Source organism: Ischnura elegans, chromosome 6 (assembly GCF_921293095.1).
Source record: "Ischnura elegans chromosome 6, ioIscEleg1.1, whole genome shotgun sequence".
Lineage (NCBI taxonomy): Eukaryota > Metazoa > Arthropoda > Insecta > Odonata > Coenagrionidae > Ischnura > Ischnura elegans.
In genome coordinates this window covers 3,560,970-3,582,584 of record NC_060251.1, presented here as the reverse complement: position 1 = coordinate 3,582,584, position 21,615 = coordinate 3,560,970, and the positions used below count along the sequence as shown (strand labels likewise).

The 21,615-nt window shown below is 36.7% G+C and overlaps 1 long non-coding RNA gene across 2 annotated transcripts in view; it reads left to right on the top strand.

Annotated features, from left to right (window-relative positions):
- Positions 1-20,878, top strand: part of LOC124160156 — an 83,497-nt gene extending 62,619 nt beyond the window's left edge. The window contains exons 4-6 of one of the 2 annotated variants that reach the window (XR_006865101.1): positions 2,688-2,829; positions 4,067-4,170; positions 20,362-20,878. This is a non-coding gene — a long non-coding RNA (uncharacterized LOC124160156). The remainder of the gene's footprint in view (positions 1-2,687; positions 2,830-4,066; positions 4,171-20,361) is intronic. The other variant, XR_006865099.1, reaches the window with a different exon arrangement.
- Positions 20,879-21,615: the final 737 nt, after the last annotated feature.

The following is a 21,615-nucleotide window of genomic DNA, read 5'->3' as shown; positions in this document are numbered from 1 at the left end:
AAACCGTTTGAAAGGTGAGGTTAACCACGTGACCTTCCCTGTTGTCCTGCCATAACTCGTGAGTTGAGAGAGAATTATCAAGTATATTGAATAAATATTTGTCGGCTTACGTCATATCTAAAAGCTATGAAGCGGACGAATTGTGTCTCTTCAGCTTTAGTTAAATGCGATAATTATCATTAAATTACACAATACTGATAAGCAAACCACTCTGCCAAAGTTTGAATTACACATTCAGAAATATTCCCATTCGGAAACGTTTATTACAATCAATAAGCTCATTTAGTTTCAATTTTGAAAATTTAAATTTCCCTCCAGTGAAAGTGACAATGCTAATACCAATGAACTTGGCTTGTGCTGAAGCTGAAATTCATTGATTATTTCCATACAGCTTTTCCTTGAAATTTGAAACAATGTTAGCGTCGAATCATAGTGGCTTCGATGATCTGTTGCGAAATCTCCTTCACTTAACCGCTCTAAACACAGAACTTCAAATAGACATGCGTGGAGGCGCCAAGAAGTGGCGCCTAAAATTCGCAATAATTCTAATTGACAATGTTTTTATTTGTATTAACCAAAATTTGTATCAATTTAAAATATATTTAAACGAGCTCAAGATGCCAGTTTTTATGCCTTCACTGAAGAGTAAAACTTGCCATATCAAAGATAATTAATTTGAGTCGTTACAAACTGATTAATGCTAATGATGAAATCATAACGACATGACTTACCTTGAGTAAGATTCGACGATGAAGACCAATAATGTTGTTTAACTTCACAGAAAGAAATCAATTTAATCTGTCCGTCCTTATGCTTTCCTTGAAGTTTTAACACTCGCTTATATCTTCAGTTGGTTCGTAATAAACCATTTAGCAATCTCTTAGCATAAAGAAGACGGCATCAGGTTACTCTACCAAAACATGGCTTCAGTTGAGCTTGGCTATCAGGGAAATGAATCTGCGAATGACCAGAAAAAATAAATACTATTATATTACTTTTACAACACAATCAAGAGCTATTATAATTTCATCGGCGTTCACATGAAAGTATAATGATATAATTATTCAGGCTTAGTTAGCGGCACTATTTTGAGGCCAAGAAAGGTGTGATAAGTAGTAACTAACGCCATTATAAATGAAAAAAATGCAAAAACGAGCATGAAAGTTAGCATATTTTATCAATATATGTGGCACAGTGAAAGAAGATGATCACATCGCGGAATTAATTGAATATCACAGTTCGTATCGAAGATTGAAGATATTCGAAGTAATTGACAGCTCTGTTTTGCTACTGTCTAGATTTTATTGTTCACGCTCGGCTAATTAAGAAGATGTAAAATAGTTTTTGAGTGTCATTAGAAAGCTTTTTTGCGATTAAACCTAAGGCAGCAATTATGAGGATATCGACTCATTCGCAGCTGGCGTACAACTACAAAATGAATAGAATATTTCCGTTTCATAGAATCTATACCACCGAAATAATTCGTAGATCCGAAGGAGTGTTAATCTAAGCAATGCATACGACCTTCGGGATCGGGAGTGTACAGCGTCCCGTGTGAGTGCGGTAACGTTTACATTGGGGAAACTGGCCGCACAATCGAAAAACGTCTGACGGAGCATGGAAGATGCATACGCCTGTTTGATCCGCTGAAGTCGGCGGTAGCGGAGCATTGCTAGGACCTCGGTCATAGGATGGACATTAAAAATACGAAGGTATTGTGCCGCACAAATAACTATTGGGATAGAATTGTAAAAGATGCAATTGCTATTAGCCTTAAGGAGAAGAGTTGAATTGAAGCTACCAATGTTTATTGTGGTTTTCATATTTAAATATTCGATAAACTTGATACATCGATGACAAATAATGGATCGTAAAGGAGAGAGTTTTTATGCACTAAATACTTATCCCCTATGTACCAATGGCATAGTGTGATTAGCAATGCTGTTACCGCTCGCGAACTCACAACATATCTCCGCTATTCACAGACGTATGCAATAAGTTTACATGATGAGCTACATTAGTGACATGTTAATGCTTGAGGACAATCGTGATTAGAATTACTTTCTCTCTTCACCATTTCCCAAAAATTACTTGTGCTCACCTACCTCAGTCAATACCGCTGTATTTCTTCTCAGTATTTCCGTTGATCTGTAGCTTGTAGTAATCGCTATCCATCCTTGTTCCTGCATAATGAGATGGTGACCTCAACGTACGTAGGAACGGCTAGAAGAGTCCAGGAAATTAATGTAATAATTTAAAAACATACAGAAGTGTGACTCTGGCGAAAGGACGGTTGGCGAGGGAATGAGGTGTACTTTCTTTGTAAGTAGGGGGAAGGGGAGGTGCTACTATGGGGACCACAGTTAAATGCCGACCGTTGACAACCTGCTATACTGTTTTTCGTAATGCGATGACGTGTTTTTCAAACGTACCTAATGACCTTCGCAGATGAATAGGACATTCTGGAACATTGATCACGTGTGTTTCGACCGTTGGCCCATTGAGAAATTCCGCGCTATTTTTCTATAACAGTGGCATTAAATGAACGAATCTCATTGGTTAATCGTATTATTGATTTTCCGCGCGATATATTTTATTAATAATAATATAGAAAATGACCGTATTTGTTGATGTATTTTATTGGATAAAATTTCAAATGACCTTCACGGTATCCAGGGTTTTTTTAGATTTATCTTTGCCTAAAAAATAAATCGGTTCGAAATTATTGTGACGTCACAGGAACACGTGACATGGCTGACGGAGTATCGGAACACCCCCTCCCCCTGTATCTGGACTTCAGTTCGCGGCAAGCTCTCTTGGGGTAAAGAGGTGAGTACCGTAACTACTTCTTCGGTGAATCCTTTTCATATTTAAGTTAATGCACTTTCAATTTATTCTCTGAAGTGTAGGATACTTCGCAAATGCTATTTGTTCAAAACCATTCAGTTATCGTGATCAGAGTGGCACATATTTTGAGTGACAATATTTATTACGCCGACAGTCTTCACATTCCAAATTTTATTAACTTATGTGTGAAATGTGCCTCGAAGTTAATATTAGTGTCGGAGAAGTTTTTAAAAAGAACTATAGTGATAGGGAAATATCCTCTCCGATTAATATCTTCCTTTTTTATTCTTAAACCAGTTGAATTTAAATAATTTATTTTGAGAAAACTGGACGTTAAACGGCATTTCTACGATATTCCGTACTTGTTTTTTTCCAGAGTGAATATTCAATCATAAAATTCGTTTGACCTTTGATTAAGTACGTAGTGATTGTTTCCGAGTAGAACAGGTGTAAATTATGACATTTACATTCCGTTATGAAGTGTCGACATTTGAAATGAGTAAGTAAACTGTGAGTAGTTTTATCTGTGCATGCATCGTGGTTTTTAGAACATCGAACATAACGGCTTGATTGTAGGACTTAAGATCCTTACGACAATCTGGTAGCTTACTTCTAGTACTTCAGGTGATTAGTTACCTTTTTGACGAATGTAAAAATGATTAGTTCTATCGCAGTGACTGTTAGTATAAGATATTAACAGTGGATTTGGAACAGTGCATTTCATGCCAGCCACGCTGCTTCGTTGTTGATTTTGCGGGAACCTTAAATTTCAAAATGAAGCTTGCATCCGCGATTTCTTCAGTTGTTAGCCACATTCATCCTTTATAATTTTTACCATAATTTGTACCTCAATGGCGATTTATTCCACATAATTAAAGTTGCAACGAGGTATTTTAAAAAGTTCTCGACATTTGAACCTAAGAAATTGCAATTAACTTATTTCGTTTATGCATGCACCTGCCACTCCGGAACCGTTCCGCAATAATTGATTGTATAATTTTGATGATGAGGTAAAGTAATAGAATATTGGCGATCATAATTGGATTTAAAGCATTTCACTTTGCACATTTTATTCCATTTATTTGAACTTTGTGGTCATAAGTATGATAATTTGTTGTAGCCTATAATTTCACCATTATCCTTAAGTTAAGCTCCATGTGATGTGTACAATTTTAGTGCGTGAATATTGCCAGCCATTAAGCGAACTTTTTCTTTTCAGGTCCTCGATTGAATTAGGGGTAACGGATCAGTTCTGTGAAACGTTTGGGGTTAAATGGGGCATTGCGGTGAGGTTTCAAGGAAGAGGAACACTGAAGAAATATGGTGAGTGAATATCATTCTTCATGAAAATTATTTGATAGGTCTTTGAATAATCTCATACATAGACCTTCGGATTCTCTTTGTCGCTATTAGTAACTAAATAAAAACTTAATGCTGTGCGGTGTGCAAGAATTAACTTTTTCTGTGATAGTTTTTGTTACGATATTTCATCATACACTATTTTATAATTGCATTTTATGCTACCAATTCTCAGCCGTTAAATGATATGAAACTCCGTGGCTATGAAGGCAACTACATTGAATTAAAGCTGTTATAATTTTCGTAGTTCACGTGAATTTTGAGAGCTTCACTTTAATATTTAAACACGTCACGGTGAGAGCGAACGAATCTCTCAAAGTGTCTTTCATATCCTTCATTTCTGGTTTATTAAATACGAAATCACAGGTCTTACTTTTCCGCTCTAAACATCCACTGTTAAATCATCCGTCGAGGATATTGCTTTCATCAGGCAATCAAGATCAGTTTCTCAAGATATGTTGGATTATAATGGTGTGTTTTCTACTCGAAGTATTGACTAGGCTTTCTATTCTCTCCAATGTCTTCTCGAATTTCGAATTCTCGAAAGGAATCCCGCAGTCCTCACTCGAACGATCCATTTCATTTTCATACAGCCGAATACCCACCAGTTTCTTCACTGATGTCAATGCCTATGATTCATTGCTATAGAGATGCATACTTGAATTGTAAGTTCTGATAAAATGGTTCCAAACTTCATGATAAAATTTCCTGCTTTTATTAGCAAATTGTTGCAAAAATTTTTTCTGAAAATTTAGCTTCGCCTGGGGTGTTCTACTGATAATTTCTGTCGTGTTTCTACACCTGATTATTCTGCTTCCGAAATGTTTAAACTGGTCCACATCTTCCAATGTTTTTTTCCCTAGTTTTATGCTATTCTTTTTCTACACACTAATGTTTAATATTCGATATAAATTTAAATTGATTTTGTACTTAGTCGCCCTCCTGTACAAATCTCATGCAGATATTCAATCCGTCTTTTCACTTTTATTGGTTATCAGTCATAAGTTTGGCCTCTTCCAATGTTTCTTTCCCTAGTTTAATACTATTCCTAACTTCCAATCGTTTGCTACACTCTAATACTTGATGGTGATTTTCAGGTGGCATTGGTCGTTGTTCTACCCACCTTTACCAGACCCTTTTTCAATTTTGTAAATATTTTAAGCGTGTGCTGATTTCTCCTCGTGGATATTCATCCATCTAAACTCCCAAGTTTTTCTTTGATGTAATCGGTGCCTTTATAATTGTAAACTATGAAAATTACGGGAGAAATAACACAGACCGGAGACGGGAGAAATAACACAAATCACTAGACTTTGTCTTGACTAGAATTCTTCAAAGCTAGGCCCTATAAAGTATCACACACACTTGTTTTTTTAAATGAGTTGTGGATGATTCACATGTCATTGTTCAGCGTTGTTAATTAACTTCATTCAAAATTTTAAGCATGGAATGCCAATCGACAATACTGCTGCGTCAAATTATTCAAGGAAGAAGACGAAGAAATTCGGTGAGAAACTGGTCGACCTCTTTCAACGTTTGTTTCACTAGTGTAATGCTATTCTTTTGCTACACTCTAATGTTTAACAATCGATAACAATTTAAATTGATTTCTGATTGATTGACGTATCTCATATAGATATTCAATCCATGTCTTCACTTTTATTAGTCAACAGTCAAAAGTTCTCCGTTTTTGTCACTTAAGGTATTCATCGTACGCTCATTAATTTGAGGAGGTTCCCCTAGCGAGCCTCTACTTTTCCATGCACACTATGTTTTCATATTCCTCGACCGCGTTTCCCTGGCCTCCCTGCCCTTATGTCAAATATCGTTCCTTATTCTCATTTAGCATTCCTCAGCTTTAGTATTTTTGTACTTCTCTGGTGCCTTCAATGAGACTCAAGACTTTTTGCGTGATCCATTCTGATGATTTCCCTTCTCTCAAGAACTTCTTCAGCTGCTTCCATTAACCCACTGCTCAAGTTCTTCTGACTCTCTTCCTCTGATTTCTCGGTCACATCCGATGCTATTTTGTTCTCCTCCGCCTCCTGAAATTACACTTGATACCGAGTTTTATTTATTTTCTATTTTCCAAATGTTTTTCATCGCTTTTTTCAGTTTTTAATTTCTTATTATTTTGGGTGAGTTGAGTGAAGCCGGGGAAGTTTTTATTACAGCGCCATTGAGACATAGCCTCGGTCTTTTTAAGCCCAAGGGTAATCGTTGCCATCCACTTTCTATTTGCCGATTCAACGTCAACTTAAACAGCTAGGTCTTAGAATTTCATCAACTTAGAATCTCTCTTCTTGACTAGCAATTTCTTTGTCTATTGTCTTCGGCTGTGATTATTTAATTTTGTTTCGCTACCACTAGCTTGTGTTCTTTGTCAAATTTTCATTTTTGCATTACATTCGTAGAGAATAATTACATTTTCTTCACCTCTTACCTGCTTGAATATTTCCATGATACCTTGATGCACTTACTACACTTTTGCGTTTTTTAGCAATTTTTGTGGGTAGTTTTTATTGTTTTTTGTATTTTTTTTCTACAAAAATTCGGAGATACAGAGGTTATGGGGTAGTGGTTATCTTTCGTTGAGGGAGGAAGTTTCAGAGCTCCATCAGCAAGGGCTACTGATTGCCTTAGAAATCAGCCATAAATTATTCATCCTGTTCGGATTACAGCCTTTAAATATTCATCCGGCTTTCAATGTACTTCAGGTCTTCTTTGCCTCGTCAAAATTCAGTGGATACAATACTCTGTCGTGGGTCAGGGAACTGACTCACCGACGTGGCCACACAATAGAACACGCACAACCACATAATTACAGTAAAGCCAATGTGTCGAAGTGGGTTCTTAGTTACACGTAACATATTTACAACAGAGCATCTCCTCCTAACTGGGACACACTTTTCACCCGAAAAGAAACAATATTCATAGGTGAACATTTTATGCTAAAATCAGCCTTTTCCTAAATTTTGAGACTTAAAATGCTCTCGGATATTTCGTTAAAATGCTGGCTATCGTTTCTTCAGTTGAGGAGTAGCGAATTTCAACCTTATAATACTTTACAGCCCCACTAACAAAGTGATAGCGATCATCACTATGCTAATGAAAAAACTTTTAGGGTTAAGTATAATTATTTTTTTTTCTTTTTCTTGACCTTATTTTATATATAATATGGTTTTTCCTGGAGTATAGGTCATTTATACAAAAGTTAGCCGCCAACGTTTCGATTTATTTTCTTAAATCATCTTCAGGGCTGTTAGAAAAATTGTGAAACAAAATAAAATACAGAGAATAAGACGAAACACAATATTTATGCATAAAAAAGGAACAATTGGGTTTTTTAATACAATATAATTTAAAGAAATATGTATATATAAACATATAAGAGAACAGAATGGAAAATATACAAAAAATGTTTACATACCTCTAAACTTTGAACATAGTATTTATTTATGTTTTGTTTCTAAGGTATTGTCACAACCTAGGTTACCTTTAATTTTGATGTATTAATTAGGGCTATGTCACTGCGTCAATTTTCGGGTGGCCCCAACAATTCTCGACGAATGCTGGTCGCTTTGTCAAGGGAATTAGATTAAGTTGGAATTTTTATTCGCATATGTTTTTTGGTATTCGGTGGGTGGTGAATGGGGGTGTGAGGAGTAGATTGTCGAGTGTTCTCCGAATTGCAGGTTGCCAAACATGAATTACTTTTAACGCCTATGTTAATATTGTTGTTCTCCTTATTTTTTATTTCAATTGCTTCTCTGTCGAGTCTCTGTTTAAAGCCTCTCACATAGGCGAATATTTCTGTTCCTTTAAGGTCGATTGCGTGGCCCAGCGCTGCGTGTTTGGCTGCCGTGGACTAAGTTGACTACCCCAGTCGATTTACTCTCTGGTTTTCCTCCTGGCGTGTTTTCACTGATCTACCAATGCTGTTCTTCCCACAGGTTTGACAGAGATCCGCTAGACCCCTTCGACTTGTAGTGAAGTAGACTCTGTCCTTGACGGGTTTAAAAAGATGTTTTATCTGCACGTTAGGAGAGAAGGTAGTCCTTATCTGACATTTTCTTAGGATATTTTTACAAATCTGTCAGTTATCCCCTCAATGTGCGGTAGGAAAGCTTTCTTTAGGTCACTGAGGTTATTTGTTGAGGAAATCGCTGCTTTTGCGGTGTCTCCTTTGTCCTCATCATTCTTTTTCGTGACCTTATTCGTGAGATAATTCTGTCGTCGAATTCATTTCCCCGCAGAAAGGCTTCTAGTTTCCACCTTTCTTTGGCAAAGTTGTTTCGGTCGATTATTGTGTTGTAGCGGTGACTCAAGGTATTCCCCACTGAATTTATTTGTGATGAGTATATGCCCATGTTCCTCTCTACTTCTTTTCCACGAGAAAGTCCAACAATAGAAGTTCTCCGTCTTCCTCCATTGTGAACTTCATGTGGTCGTTCATTCCGTTTAAATAATTTTAAAGAAGAATTACATCGATATGATTAGTTCTAGCTTTATGCTTCGCATGTTTCTGAGCAGGCTGGTTATCATTGAAGATACAATTCATATTTCCAGTTAATCCAGGTTACCATGGAAGATAATTAGTACACAATTCATCTTTCCAGTTAATTCATGGAGAAGATTAGTTAAGTATATGCTGTGGTACCAGCAGTGATAATGTACATTATATAAATTCTTGTATATTATTTACGATCCAACAGATCATTAGCATTAGATCGTCGTAAAAACGATAAGTCAACACCGTATTTTTTTGTAAAATCTTTGACCACTAATCTTGCTTTTTACCTACCCATATTACTCATACCATCACTTTTCATCCGATATACCAATTTTCATTGCACTTGCTTAGTAACTACGAGTACCCAAGTATCATTTGCGTTCAGGGAATTTTACTCTTAGTGAATATCTTGCACCCTATTTCCTCTTTCCTTAGAAGACAGAGCCTGATACAAGAGCTCTGGCTCCACAATTATACTATCTAGTTTTCAATTGAATGTAGACATCCACGAGCCCCATTCAACTGATGGAGCCGGGTCGGTGAAAAATCGGAATTAATGTCAGCAAATGGAATGCACTGAGGAATAGCCTTGGGAGTGTTTTCTTTCGGGCTCCGTGTCGATGTTTTTCGTCTCTTTAAGTTCGTATTTAGACTCACCGATTGTGTGTATCTAATACGTTGTTCCATACTGTGCGCGGTGGTGGCGATGAAATTCTGACAGGGTTCGAGTTAATGATCGAAGAAATCATCCTTTTTTTTTCATTTTTTAAAAGAGATCATAACATCGATGAGTGCATACAGTTGGCTCAAGATAAAGTTAATTCTTTTGGGCTGCGTGGCGAATAATTTCCTCTCTTTAAATTTTCCTCTTCTTAGATAGTATTTGTACTCACTGTTTATGTATAACTAATACGTTGCTCTGTAACGTGCGTGGTAGTTGCGGTGGAGTTCTCAGAAGGTTGGAGTTCGAAATAATTATATTTTTTTCATTTTTTAAAGAAATCATTACATCAATACAGTGGATACGGTTGGCTCAGGGGAAGGCTAATACTATTTTTTTAACCGTTATATTTGTTATAACATTAGGTTGAAAGTTAAACACAATCATTTCTAATATAGTTGACCAAAAGGGACCCCTTCAAAATTTTAATCCGACTCACATGTTACTTTTCTCTGAGAAATTTTAACTGTAGAATAGGTTCTTATTTATTTTAACCATAACATTTATTCTATTACATAATTTTTAGTAGAGTCATTCGATGTCCCTACAACTTTATGTTGAAGTTAAGCCGTTGATCCAAGTAATTTCTCTCGTGCATGTGGCCGAAATGCATTCTACAAGTCGTAGACAAGCGCCCAGAGTACCCATTACAAGCACCGTCAGTTGCTTTTTGTCATAATTTCCCATGATTTTTTGGAAGTGGTTTAGGTCTGGTGAATGATTAATATTATTAAGCCGACATTGGCTCATGATATTACTCTTACGTTTCTGGTAACGATATCAGGAGGTGAGACCATGAATTTTCCAAATGGAAATATTTTGCCATGACTACTAAAAGTTAGTGAAATAAAGAAGTCATAAATTTATGTTTATCGATACTCGTCCGATTATTTAGGGTGAAATAATTCATACACTAATTTATCTCCACCTGATCTTTAGATGTGTTTGTGGTTCGCACACCCACTGTAAGGAATGCGTTCGTATTTTTAACCACGTAACTTCCCAGATTTTTTCGTGAATTTCGTGATTTTAAATTTGATTTCTATGATTTTCGATGGAATTAAAATCATTTCTCGTACTATAGGATAATAAAAACTGTTTCAACTAAGAATACATCTGGTTATTTATTGCGTGTTGTCGATACTATGCGTAGGAATTTTACTCAATCGAGAATTGACAGAAATTGGTCGCATAGACACGACGATACAACTATGGCCATTCCCTTGCTGATTTCCTCTCATGAATGACTTTGTTCATACACAAATGAAATGAATGTGTTAAAACACATATATTCATTATTGTGTAAAATTTGCTTATTTAAAAAATCCAGTGATAACTTTTTCTTGGGTCAACTGTATCTACTGTGTTGATGTTAAAAATTTCTCTTTTACATAATGTAATAAAAGTATATTTCCTACGGATTCGAAATATCAAGGAGGAATTTTATATTTTCACCTATCTGATAATCTGCAAGCCATAGATATTCTTTAAACGTCTCGAACACATAAGCTTAACTCTTGAGGAAATATCCAAATCATTTTCTGTCACTTTCTGTCCCTCTGTCATAATAGTCATTCATCGTCAGTTATAGGTAGCTTGCCCCTCCAAATGATTTTTCTTCCACTGGCCCACAGCATGCACAACTTATTATTAATTATTTGCCCTTGACAAGCTTTCTTCAAGTGGACCTCTCCTCATCTTATGGCAATGCATGTATTGCCGCATGTCTCCATAGTGCATCTTAAGTTGACAGCATAAGCCAATGTCTTAAATTTGGTCACATCCTGCCTCTTTTGCTGTCCCAGTCTCCGATGCCAGTGTGCCTCAGCATTAGGATTTATTTTTCCTGTTAATCTCGAATATTAGTACTGGTGGTGATAAGGCTGACTTGTGGATTCTCATGCTTATATGCTTATGCATATTCCTTAGTCACAACCTCCATCTGATAATAACATCGATGTCTTTGGACATAGCTACCAAATCGCCAGTAATAGCATCATCCACCATTACGGAATATTGGGCATCCTTTATTTTCACTGAATGCATAAAAAACCCTTAGCGTCCTGCATTGCTAACTGACATCAAGTTAGCTGTTGCTTCTGGGGCATACACGACATCGGATATGGGCGATTTTAGAGGGCTGGTTGGAAATTTCATGGGGACGATGGTGCTGCCAGCAGCCTTGATAACTTCGTCGTTAACATTCAGAAAAAGTTGGCCTATGCTTCAAGAATTATTTTATCGTTAATTAAATGAGGTCTATATAAGAAGATAAAAACATTGAGACACTCAATGATTGTCCTCATGGTACTTATAGCACTCGAATACAAACTTATTACTATTAAGTAATTTTCTTAACCGTACTGAATTTACATACACTCCATTTGCTCATTTTTTAACCATAGGCATTTTTATTCGCTGCGATGGTCCACAGAGGCGCGTTCTCACGGTTCTGTACTTCACTGGATTGTTACCGGTCACTATCAGATATAACATGTTATTCATTAGTTCTTCAATTTTTAACCACTTAATTACTATTATCAATGGGCATGATAAACGGTATGTAATGATCACTTGGAGTTGATGAATATCCGTCAAGAATTATCGATATGACCCAATATTCGAAACAATGGTGTCGATGTCTTTTATCTGATGAACAAGATCCATTGCTTTCGACTAATAATCGTCCATCGATCGGGATACTTCCAATTTGCACTGTCTCGGATATCGCCATCTGCCTCAACTGCTGTCCTCAATACAAACCCGCGTATAAAAGATCGCGTTTCGTAAATTGGTGAAGAACACAGATTCTAACTGTATGCAAACGGTTGTACGAGCTAGTCATTATTTCCATTGATTGGCAACTCATTACCGTCGTTGTCGGTTTTGGGAACCATTGCTTTCTATAAGTTCTTTTTCTCCACATAATTTAAATCTCCTCTCCTTGTAATGCCTTTGCACACCTTTCAGTTTTGGAGTACTCGCCAAGATAAAATTTGTTTCAACACAGTCTTCCATTTTAATCTTTCATTCGCACATACGCCACGGACAGTCAAATTCTCCAGCGAGATTATCTCTAATACGATGATATATATGAAAAGTAATTTACAGCTTCACTAGTTATGTTGCCTGGACCTGTAATCAGTAGGGATTACAAATGTCAGTTGTGAGCCGTATGCCTCGTTACCAAGAAAATTTTTATAATTTTTTTTGCTTTCTCAATATTCTGATAACCGTAATGCAGCAGCCCTGTTATACCTGGAGGTGACACATTAATTAAGCCATTGAACTGAACATTTTAATGGCCTTTTTGTTGCCTATCTACAAATTTTGCCTAAAATAACAATTGCCTTTCTATATATTAATGCTCTCTAGCGTATCCTTTAATTAACCTAACTAAACATAGTTAATCCCTAACTTCATCCTCAGATCCCTTTATTTTACATTAATAGTAATTTAGACTTATCCTAATTTATAATTAAAGGTATATCTCCTGATTGATTCTAGCAATGGCAAGGTCATTGGGTCGAGCCAAAGATCTTTCTTTCAGTTTCAGAGCTCCATCACCAAGATAAACAGATTTACTGAGGAATTTTCATTAAATAATAACCCCTGATTTCAATGGCCTTGCCTGTGCCCCTGTGACCATTTATATGGCTCCTAGATTATGGTAAATAAGAGCTTTACTGAGTGGTATAAAAATGGACCAGACTTTGGTACATAAAATTGGTCGGTAAAAAGATCCACTTTTTGATAAAGGCGGTAAAATAAAGCGTTGAACAAAACATCCTTTTCCAAGAACAAAAATGAACTTTTGTTGAGCCAAATACCACCAAGCAGCACATATTGAAGGTGGATTTGCTGATCACAAGGCAATGCAAAATATTGAAAACTTAACTTAGCAAGGTCCTCACCTACATAGTATACTACACCACTTGCGTTATCCGAAACCATAAAACCACCTACGTAAGTACGCCGCTTATTGGAGCTATAAGTGTTTTTATTTTTTGTGTATTATTGTTTTTTGTTTTTTTTTTCGAGTAATGAAAAAGCCTTTATAAATGCTTCTGTTAAATCATTTTTCAACTGTACTTTATCTAGCTTGGTTGTCTATGATTTTCCTAAAGAGTCTTTGAGTGGTACCTGTCGTGCCAATGTCCACCTTGATGAGATTCCTCCCGTCTTTTCTGAAGTGCTGTACGTGATAGGTGCTTATGTCAGGAATCCTCATGATGCAACCAAGTATTGAATTGCAGACTTTCTATATTACAATTCAGTTTTGCCTTTCAAAAACAAAAAATCCTTTTCGAGCATACTCGTAAACATGTTAACGAATTTCGGCATTCAAAACGGCAAAAAAATCACACTTAGCAGTATGACTTTCACTTTCAACCAACGTATGAACCACTTATCGTTAACAAAAATCTAGGCATATCCCGAAAACGATTTTTGGACACAACGGACTGCCGGAAAATGAGCTTCAAAAATTGTTGCGCACGGCGCCCATCTCAAAAAGATCGTTTTCATTAAGGATTCAATACTCGATTTTAGTTCAAATCATCGCAGCACGTGCGAATTCCAAATTTTTTCCAAATATCCCACCATACCACATTCTTCGCATGCAGTCGTAGGTAAGGGGCTTCCAGATCGTAATAGTAGAAGCCTGGGCCCTCAACGCATTCGCTAATATTCAATGAATACAATTCAAGGGCAACTACTCCGCAGCAGATTAGCGAGCAGACAGAATGACCCGGACAAAAGAGAGAACACACAACCACGTATTGCTGCCGTCTTAGAAGACGAAGTAGTTTCTTGGTTACACATGAAATATTTTCAACGCAACAAATCAGAACCTCCTTTCTATTTTCTCTGAATTTATTTAAGATATAAATTAATAGAAACCGAGAACTACGATAGTGACACTCTAGCTCCATAATGATGCATGGTGAGCGTGAAGTAAACTACGGCTTTACAAACTTCCATTTTCCGATATCATGTCTACATCACCTCATTTTTCCTGCTCTCATTTGGATTAAATAGACTACTCGGTGGCCTTTATAATGCATTAGTCCACTGCCCCAAAAACTCGATTACGTCATATGAAGAGTAAGGAATCCATCAATAACATTAACTTTTGCAACAACTCTTCCTGTGTAGCCTTACATTTGTTGTGGTTGCCATGGAGATTTTACCCGCGGCGTCATTGGATGTAGAAAACCATCTCATAAGTAGTAACAACTCTTGACGAATGAGTTTCTTTGTAGATTTCTGCAGTTAGACTTATAATTTGTGACGCTTTATATATTTATCTATCTAGTTATAGTTTCCAATAAAATTTAGGCACCCGAGAGCCTCCCTTAACTGATGCGGTCGTGTCGATTATAACTAGGATGGTTGGCACATGAGGTAACTTTCATCCCTCACCCGTGGGCCACCCGGAGCCGACGATGACTGACGCGGGGGCGATGAGGATAGCGAGACAGTAGTCAGTCGCGAAAGCACTTGCGAATTGTAATGCACTGAGGGTTCTCAAGTTATTAACCCTTCATAACCCAATGTTGCTTCTAAGTAACTTCATAAATGTGTAAAATCTCAGATCTAATTAGGAAATATCTAAACTAAATATTATTTTGTGGTGTAAAATTTAATGACGACATATTTACCTGCCGGGATAGTTATCATTGAATATAAAATTTTCAAGTTTTCACAATGAAAAATCTTGAAATTTGATTTCTCCCAGAAACAGGTCTGAGTTATAGAGAGTTAATACACAGGTTGGGCCGTGGGAGTGTTTTCTTGGCGAGGTCATTCCTCAAATTATATGTTCATATTTGGACTAAATGTTCACATAATGAGTAGATGTGGCTCCGTTGTGAAGGTGTCATTCGCGTGCATTTGTTTAGGTTAAGTTTCGGGCGTATTAGACACAAGTAACTAAATGAGGAATGGATAGCGATTTTTCTAAACGGCTGAAATTAATAAAATATTGACTCCCTTAACTGATGCGGTCGTGTCGATTATAACTAGGAATGTTAGCACATGAGGTAACTTTCATCCCTCACTCGTGGGCCACCCGGAGCCGACGATGACTGACGCGGGGGCGATGAGGATAGCGAGACAGTAGTCAGTCGCGAAAGCACTTGCGAATTGTAATGCACTGAGGGTTCTCAAGTTATTAACCCTTCATAACCCAATGTTGCTTCTAAGTAACTTCATAAATGTGTAAAATCTCCTCTCAGAATGCCTTACGTCAACACATTTATTTCTATCCAGATTCATTCACTGACAGGAAATAAACGAGGGAAGAGTCAGAAGTTGTATCTTCCTGTCCGTTATCTTACTTAATTACTGTCCAATATAAATTTTCAGTTAACATTTCTCACGAAGTAATCGGAAACACTCGTACTTCAAACATTTTGATAACCTTAAAGGAGTAAGAAAAATAATTTTAATTCGATTGATTACAACGGGGAACAATTGTTTACTTAATTTTTTTACTTCGAATTTTGAGCTATTTTAGTGTGAAATAAACATGCTGATTTCTAAACTGTATTTAGTTTTCTTCCAACTTCAAAGTTTTTCATTATTTCTTGCGGAAGTGAGACAGCACTCAGCTTGATTGAGGGTCGCTCACAGGAGACATCATTGCCCTCCAATTGGGTGACCTTATGCGACTGTTGCCGGATGACTGATGCCGTAGGAGGCCAGCGTCCGGTGTACAGTTGTGTAGCTATTTAAGAGGTATTATATTGAGACGCAGTCACGTAGTCCGGAATTTTCTCAGTATGCGGATGGCATACACTGATATATTATTGTTAATTCACGTGTATCGGTAAACCATACCTTTTAAACATTATTCCAGTATTCTACCGATTAAGGTAGGTTTCCATTGAGTACTTAAGAATCATTCTGGGCGCTTCCCCTTCCATCAAGTACTGCTCTTCAATTCACAATAAGGCCTACTCCCTTTCATTCTATCTAATTATTATATCCTTTTCCTTCCTTTCCCTCGTATACCTAACATTCTTCTATCTAACATTATCTTCAACATCCCATCCCCCCTAAGTACTCCCTCCATCTATACCTTCTGTCTCCTCCGTATCTCATCTAAAAGCTGCCTCTCCTCACCAACCATATCCAGTACTTCGTCGTTCCTTTTCCTCTCCGTCCATTTCACCTTCTCCATTTTTCTCCACACCCACATCTCGAATGCCTCCAATCTTCTCTCGTCTTCTTTCCTCAGGGTCCACGTTGCCGCACAGTAGAGAGCTACACTTCAATCAAACTCTTAACTAACCTTTTCTTTAAACTCTTACATAACGATCCTCTCAGAAGCTCCTGCCTGTTCAGAATTGCCTCCGTTGCTAATGCAATTCCCTTCCTTATGTCCTTATAATGTATCCGTTTTCCTCTAAAATTTTACCTAAATTGTTGAATTGCTCTACCTGTTCAAGTTTTCCCCCGCCCTACTTCATCGTTAGTCTCATATTCCATGCTCCAGATGCTTTACAAAACAGCATAAACTTGCTATTCAAGTAATTATTGTAAACATTAATAGACCCGCTATACATTTCGTTTAAATCTTGTAAAAATTAATTTCATCGTTGGTTTTTGGCAATAGTCATGCAGTGTAATTATCACAAAAAGTGGAGGATCAGATTGGTACTCCTGTGCTTGATACTGCCGTTGGTTGAAATTTATTTTCTTTTTATGATCGCAGCAGTTAATTTTTTAATTTGTATCCATATGAAGTGAAAAATTTCCTATTTTGAATTTACTTATTTCAAATAGAAAATTCCTCTCAAACGCGTTTAAGTAATGCACTGGTCGGGCAAGCTTGTTTTGCCTATTTTAGGGTAAAAATAAATGATCAAGATAAATCATGTGCTCCTCGGAAAATGAAAAAGCAGAATGTCAAGAGTTTACGGACCTTGAGGAAGGGAGGAAGTTACTTTACATTTTGGTATACCCATGATTTGGAGAGCATCCTAGTTAATCACCGTCTATCACCCATCTTCAGTGCTTCATCTATCGTTGCTGAAATCCCTGTGCCATTTTTCAAAGAATCTCATTTCATATTTGCACATTAATCTCATTTCATATTTGCAAATGAAGGGATGCGAATCTGTCGAAGATCGAAGTGACGCTAATGAAGAATGTATTTAAATTGAAGATGATGGCACACATTATTGAATAACATAGTACATAAGCTATATATGATCCAATTAATTACACATTTTTATTACTGACGACAACTATCCGTAGGTGGTTAAAATTAAACATACCATACGTCTAAGATGGTGTCGTAAAACATGAAAGTTGGTTGCGAGAGGAATAAGCTTCTAACGAATTATTCTTGCATTTCATTAAATAGAAATTCATATCCTTTCACTTAGATTGATTCAAATAGATATATTTTTTTAAATGTATTAAAATTATTTGTTGTGAATCCACTATTTTTTAATGTGTGCATATGGTTAACGCTGTTCTCCACTCATTTCTCCTGTCGGCTAATCTCTTCAAACTAATGCATTTCTTGTCTTACATATCCTCCTTTACCTATTCCGTCTATTTTAATCGAAGTCCTCTATTTACGTTCTACGCCAGTTACTTGTTCCTAGACAATTGTCTTCATCAGGCCATCATGTCTCAAGATGAGCATGGTCTTCCGCTTATAAAGGTTTTCGTGAGACTTCTCTTCTTAGGTCTTCCCCATTAACTATTCGGTCAGTCCATTCTCATCTTTCTTCTGTAGCACCACATTTCGAAGGCATCTATCCTTGATTTCTCCGCTGCTGTCATTGTCCATGCTCGCCTTTCGCAGAGCATCAGTGGGAAGAGATTTTCCTTATTGACCTTCAGATTAAACTTTTTTTTTAATTTAAAATTAAATTTTTCAATCACTAGGATAATGGTTGGGAAACACCAAGTAGAAGATTTTATGTTGCATAGCAGTTGATTAACAATCGATTTCTTTGCTATTAATAATAGAATATTCTTTTTTGGATTATTTCTTAACATAAATGGAAACATAGTTGTTGATGTTAACGAACGTGAATTTTTGGCTGCTTCGTGACACGTGGCAAGCGCTGAGAACTAAAACAACTATTTCGACTTTTCAGTATTGCCCGTTCATTTATCATATCTTCATTGCTGATATGCGCAGTGCACGAAGTTTCACATCTTTGAAGTGCTCATATTTTCTCTCTCCATCTACATTCACTTTTAGAATCGAAAAAGTATGTATCATGCATTCTAGTTTTTCACGACTTTCCACGATGAATTTTGAATTCCACGTTGGTCTTTGCATTTTATTGTCTCATGGAAAATGGATTTAAAGCCCTTTTGACTTATTTATTCGGAATGCGATGGCCTATATTCGTCATGAGTGACCTAATTCCCTCTCCCCGAACGAAAATTCTAATCGAAGGATCCCAGTGTTCATCTTTTTCGCTTCATTAACGAGGGCTCGAACGATCTTCAAAACAATTAAGAAATGAATGTTTTAGAAGAAAGACATCCGTGGGTCTTGATATAGTCCTTCCGTAAACATTCTTACAGCATTACCCTAATCTCTCAGCCTTACTCGATTGATATATTTCTAGTCGTAGATAATTGTATTATTATTATTCGTCGCGATTATTCCTGAATGTGTTTTCTTAAGAAAATTCCTGTAGGTCCCGCGAAAGGGGATAGATATATTAAATATTGTAACGCGAAGGTGACAATATGGCATTGGTGTCGATTGTGATGCAAACATAATTTATGGCTATTGCAGTATCTTCACATTTTATCTCTTTGCATCAACTGTTTTCATCGTCGGTTTTTTCGAATGTTAAATTCATTTTGCGGCCTTGCTATTGACTTCGGCCGTTTGAAAGCGAGGGGGATGTTCGATAATTATCAATATATGGCGTACATATCGCTTTTATAATGATATTCACAGACAATTTATCCGTATATTTTTAATTTACGTATGCAACAAGGGTTCATAAAGCCTAAGGCCTTTATTGTATGATTTACAAAGTGTGACTTAATCAATGACACGTTGTAAAATTTAAGACGTAATGGACATCGTAGTACATTTTCTCGATAAACCTTAGACTGGAACTTTAAATTCATCTCTTAGTGGATTGAAATTTTAGAACATTTTATTCTCATTAGATCAGCACATGTTGCATGTAGTGGGATATATATTTTGGATGCGTATTTTGACTACTAAGTGCTTATGCAATGAATAAAGGGTGTAATTTTTTGCCTTAATCTATACTCTGAAGGAAATATTTATTAAAGTACATCGAATAATCATCTTTAACACGCACGCGGCTCAAAGCAACTTGGAATGTTAACCAAGCCGAGTAATCAATAACATGGTAACCATAACATGGTAATCAATTTTCAATCAACTACACATTTTTTTGACATTTATTCTAATTATCAATTATTGTGTTTGGTAACTGTTTTACTGATCATAAATGAGAAGACCAATGTATGGGAATGACATTTTTGTAAATTTTGTATTTTCACATGACCTTTGTTTGCCAATGGCCTTTACTTTAAAACTATTTTCGCTAAATGGAATAGAACCTTATCCAATCAAAGATTGACCTAATTTCAATTTATAAATAGATAAATAATGTGTAAAATGTACAACTACATATATTAAATGACATATTTTGGTAATTACTCTATACTTACAGGAGTAATCTAATTTATCATAGCCTGTAGATTTTACTTTCAACGTATCTATTACGTCGGGACAACTAACGTAACTTTTGTTAGCCTAAGCAAGTGTCTTTTGTTATCCTTAGTGTCCTTTGCAACAGTTTAGAAGGCTTTCATGTTATGCGGACCTTTAATTTAATTTTCATGGGTTATTTCGGACTCGCATACTAATGTGAATTCTCTTATTTTTTTACAGAATGACAGTGAACGGAAAAAAGTTTCTTTTGAGCAACGAAGAGTGAAATCACCAAATGAAGAAATTCGAATCATCGGCAGCAAAGAAAATACAAGAAGAGGCTTCAATGGGGGAAGTGATAGGCTCTTCATCGCTAGGAGTTTATAGCTGATGATTGATATTTTTGTGCAATGTCCCGTTGTTGAATGTATCCGTCTATTACACATGAATTCACATTTACACACAAATAACACGTGGTATGAAACAAGGTACAATGGTACATGAGATCTCCATCGATGGTGACGTCATTCGAATATAACAAATGCAAAGAGTAAAAATAGACTCGAAGGGTGAAAAATAAATGCATGGTGAAATGGTTGCAATCAATGAGAGGTTATAATAACTGGTACCAGATGGAGTGAATAAGAAAAATTCACAAAGGCCATGGCCCATAAACAAGGCTAAAAAAATGGTAAAAATATCGCTAAATATATGGTTCCCAAATGAATAATAAAATAAAAGGCCCTATAAACCTTTAGTATGAGTTCCATGGAAGGGTAGACGAAAGATAGTCCTATACCCTTCCCTTGCCCTTAATGATGGGTAGAGGAAAGGTACACGGATGGTAAGGGAAGGAATTCCAAGGTAGGGTAGACGAAGGATTTTTCTATCCTTCCCTTACCCTTAATGGTGGATAGAGGAAGGGTACACGGATGGTAAGGGAAGGAGTTCCAAAGTAGGGTAGACGAAGGATTCTACCCTTAATGGTGGGTAGAGGAAGGGTACACGGATGGTAAGGAAAGGAGTTCCAAAGTAGGGTAGACGAAGGATTCTACCCTTAATGGTGGGTAGAGGAAGGGTACACGGATGGTAAGGAAAGGAGTTCCAAGGAAGGGTAGACGAAGGATTTTTCTACTGTTCCTTTACCCTTAATGGTTGGTAAGACGTAGGTTGTGCAAGGGTAACTACCCACCATGAAGGCTAGTACCCTTCTTTTACCCACCATGTTGGAGTTCATTTTTATCAGGGAGTGTAAGATACCTATCAATTTATTAATATCAAGCAGTTTAATATATGAATCGGTGTGTATTTCAATTTGGCATTCTATTTTTATAGCGCTGTATTAAATAAATCAAGCCGTTTCGGTGATAGAAAAGTTTGAAAAGGGGGATCACGAATCTTTAGTGGCAGGTACATGTGAAGGTATGTAGATATTTGTGTTTGGATTTGTTAACTATGGGGCTGGCACGCCTGATATTTTTACAAGACCGGGCG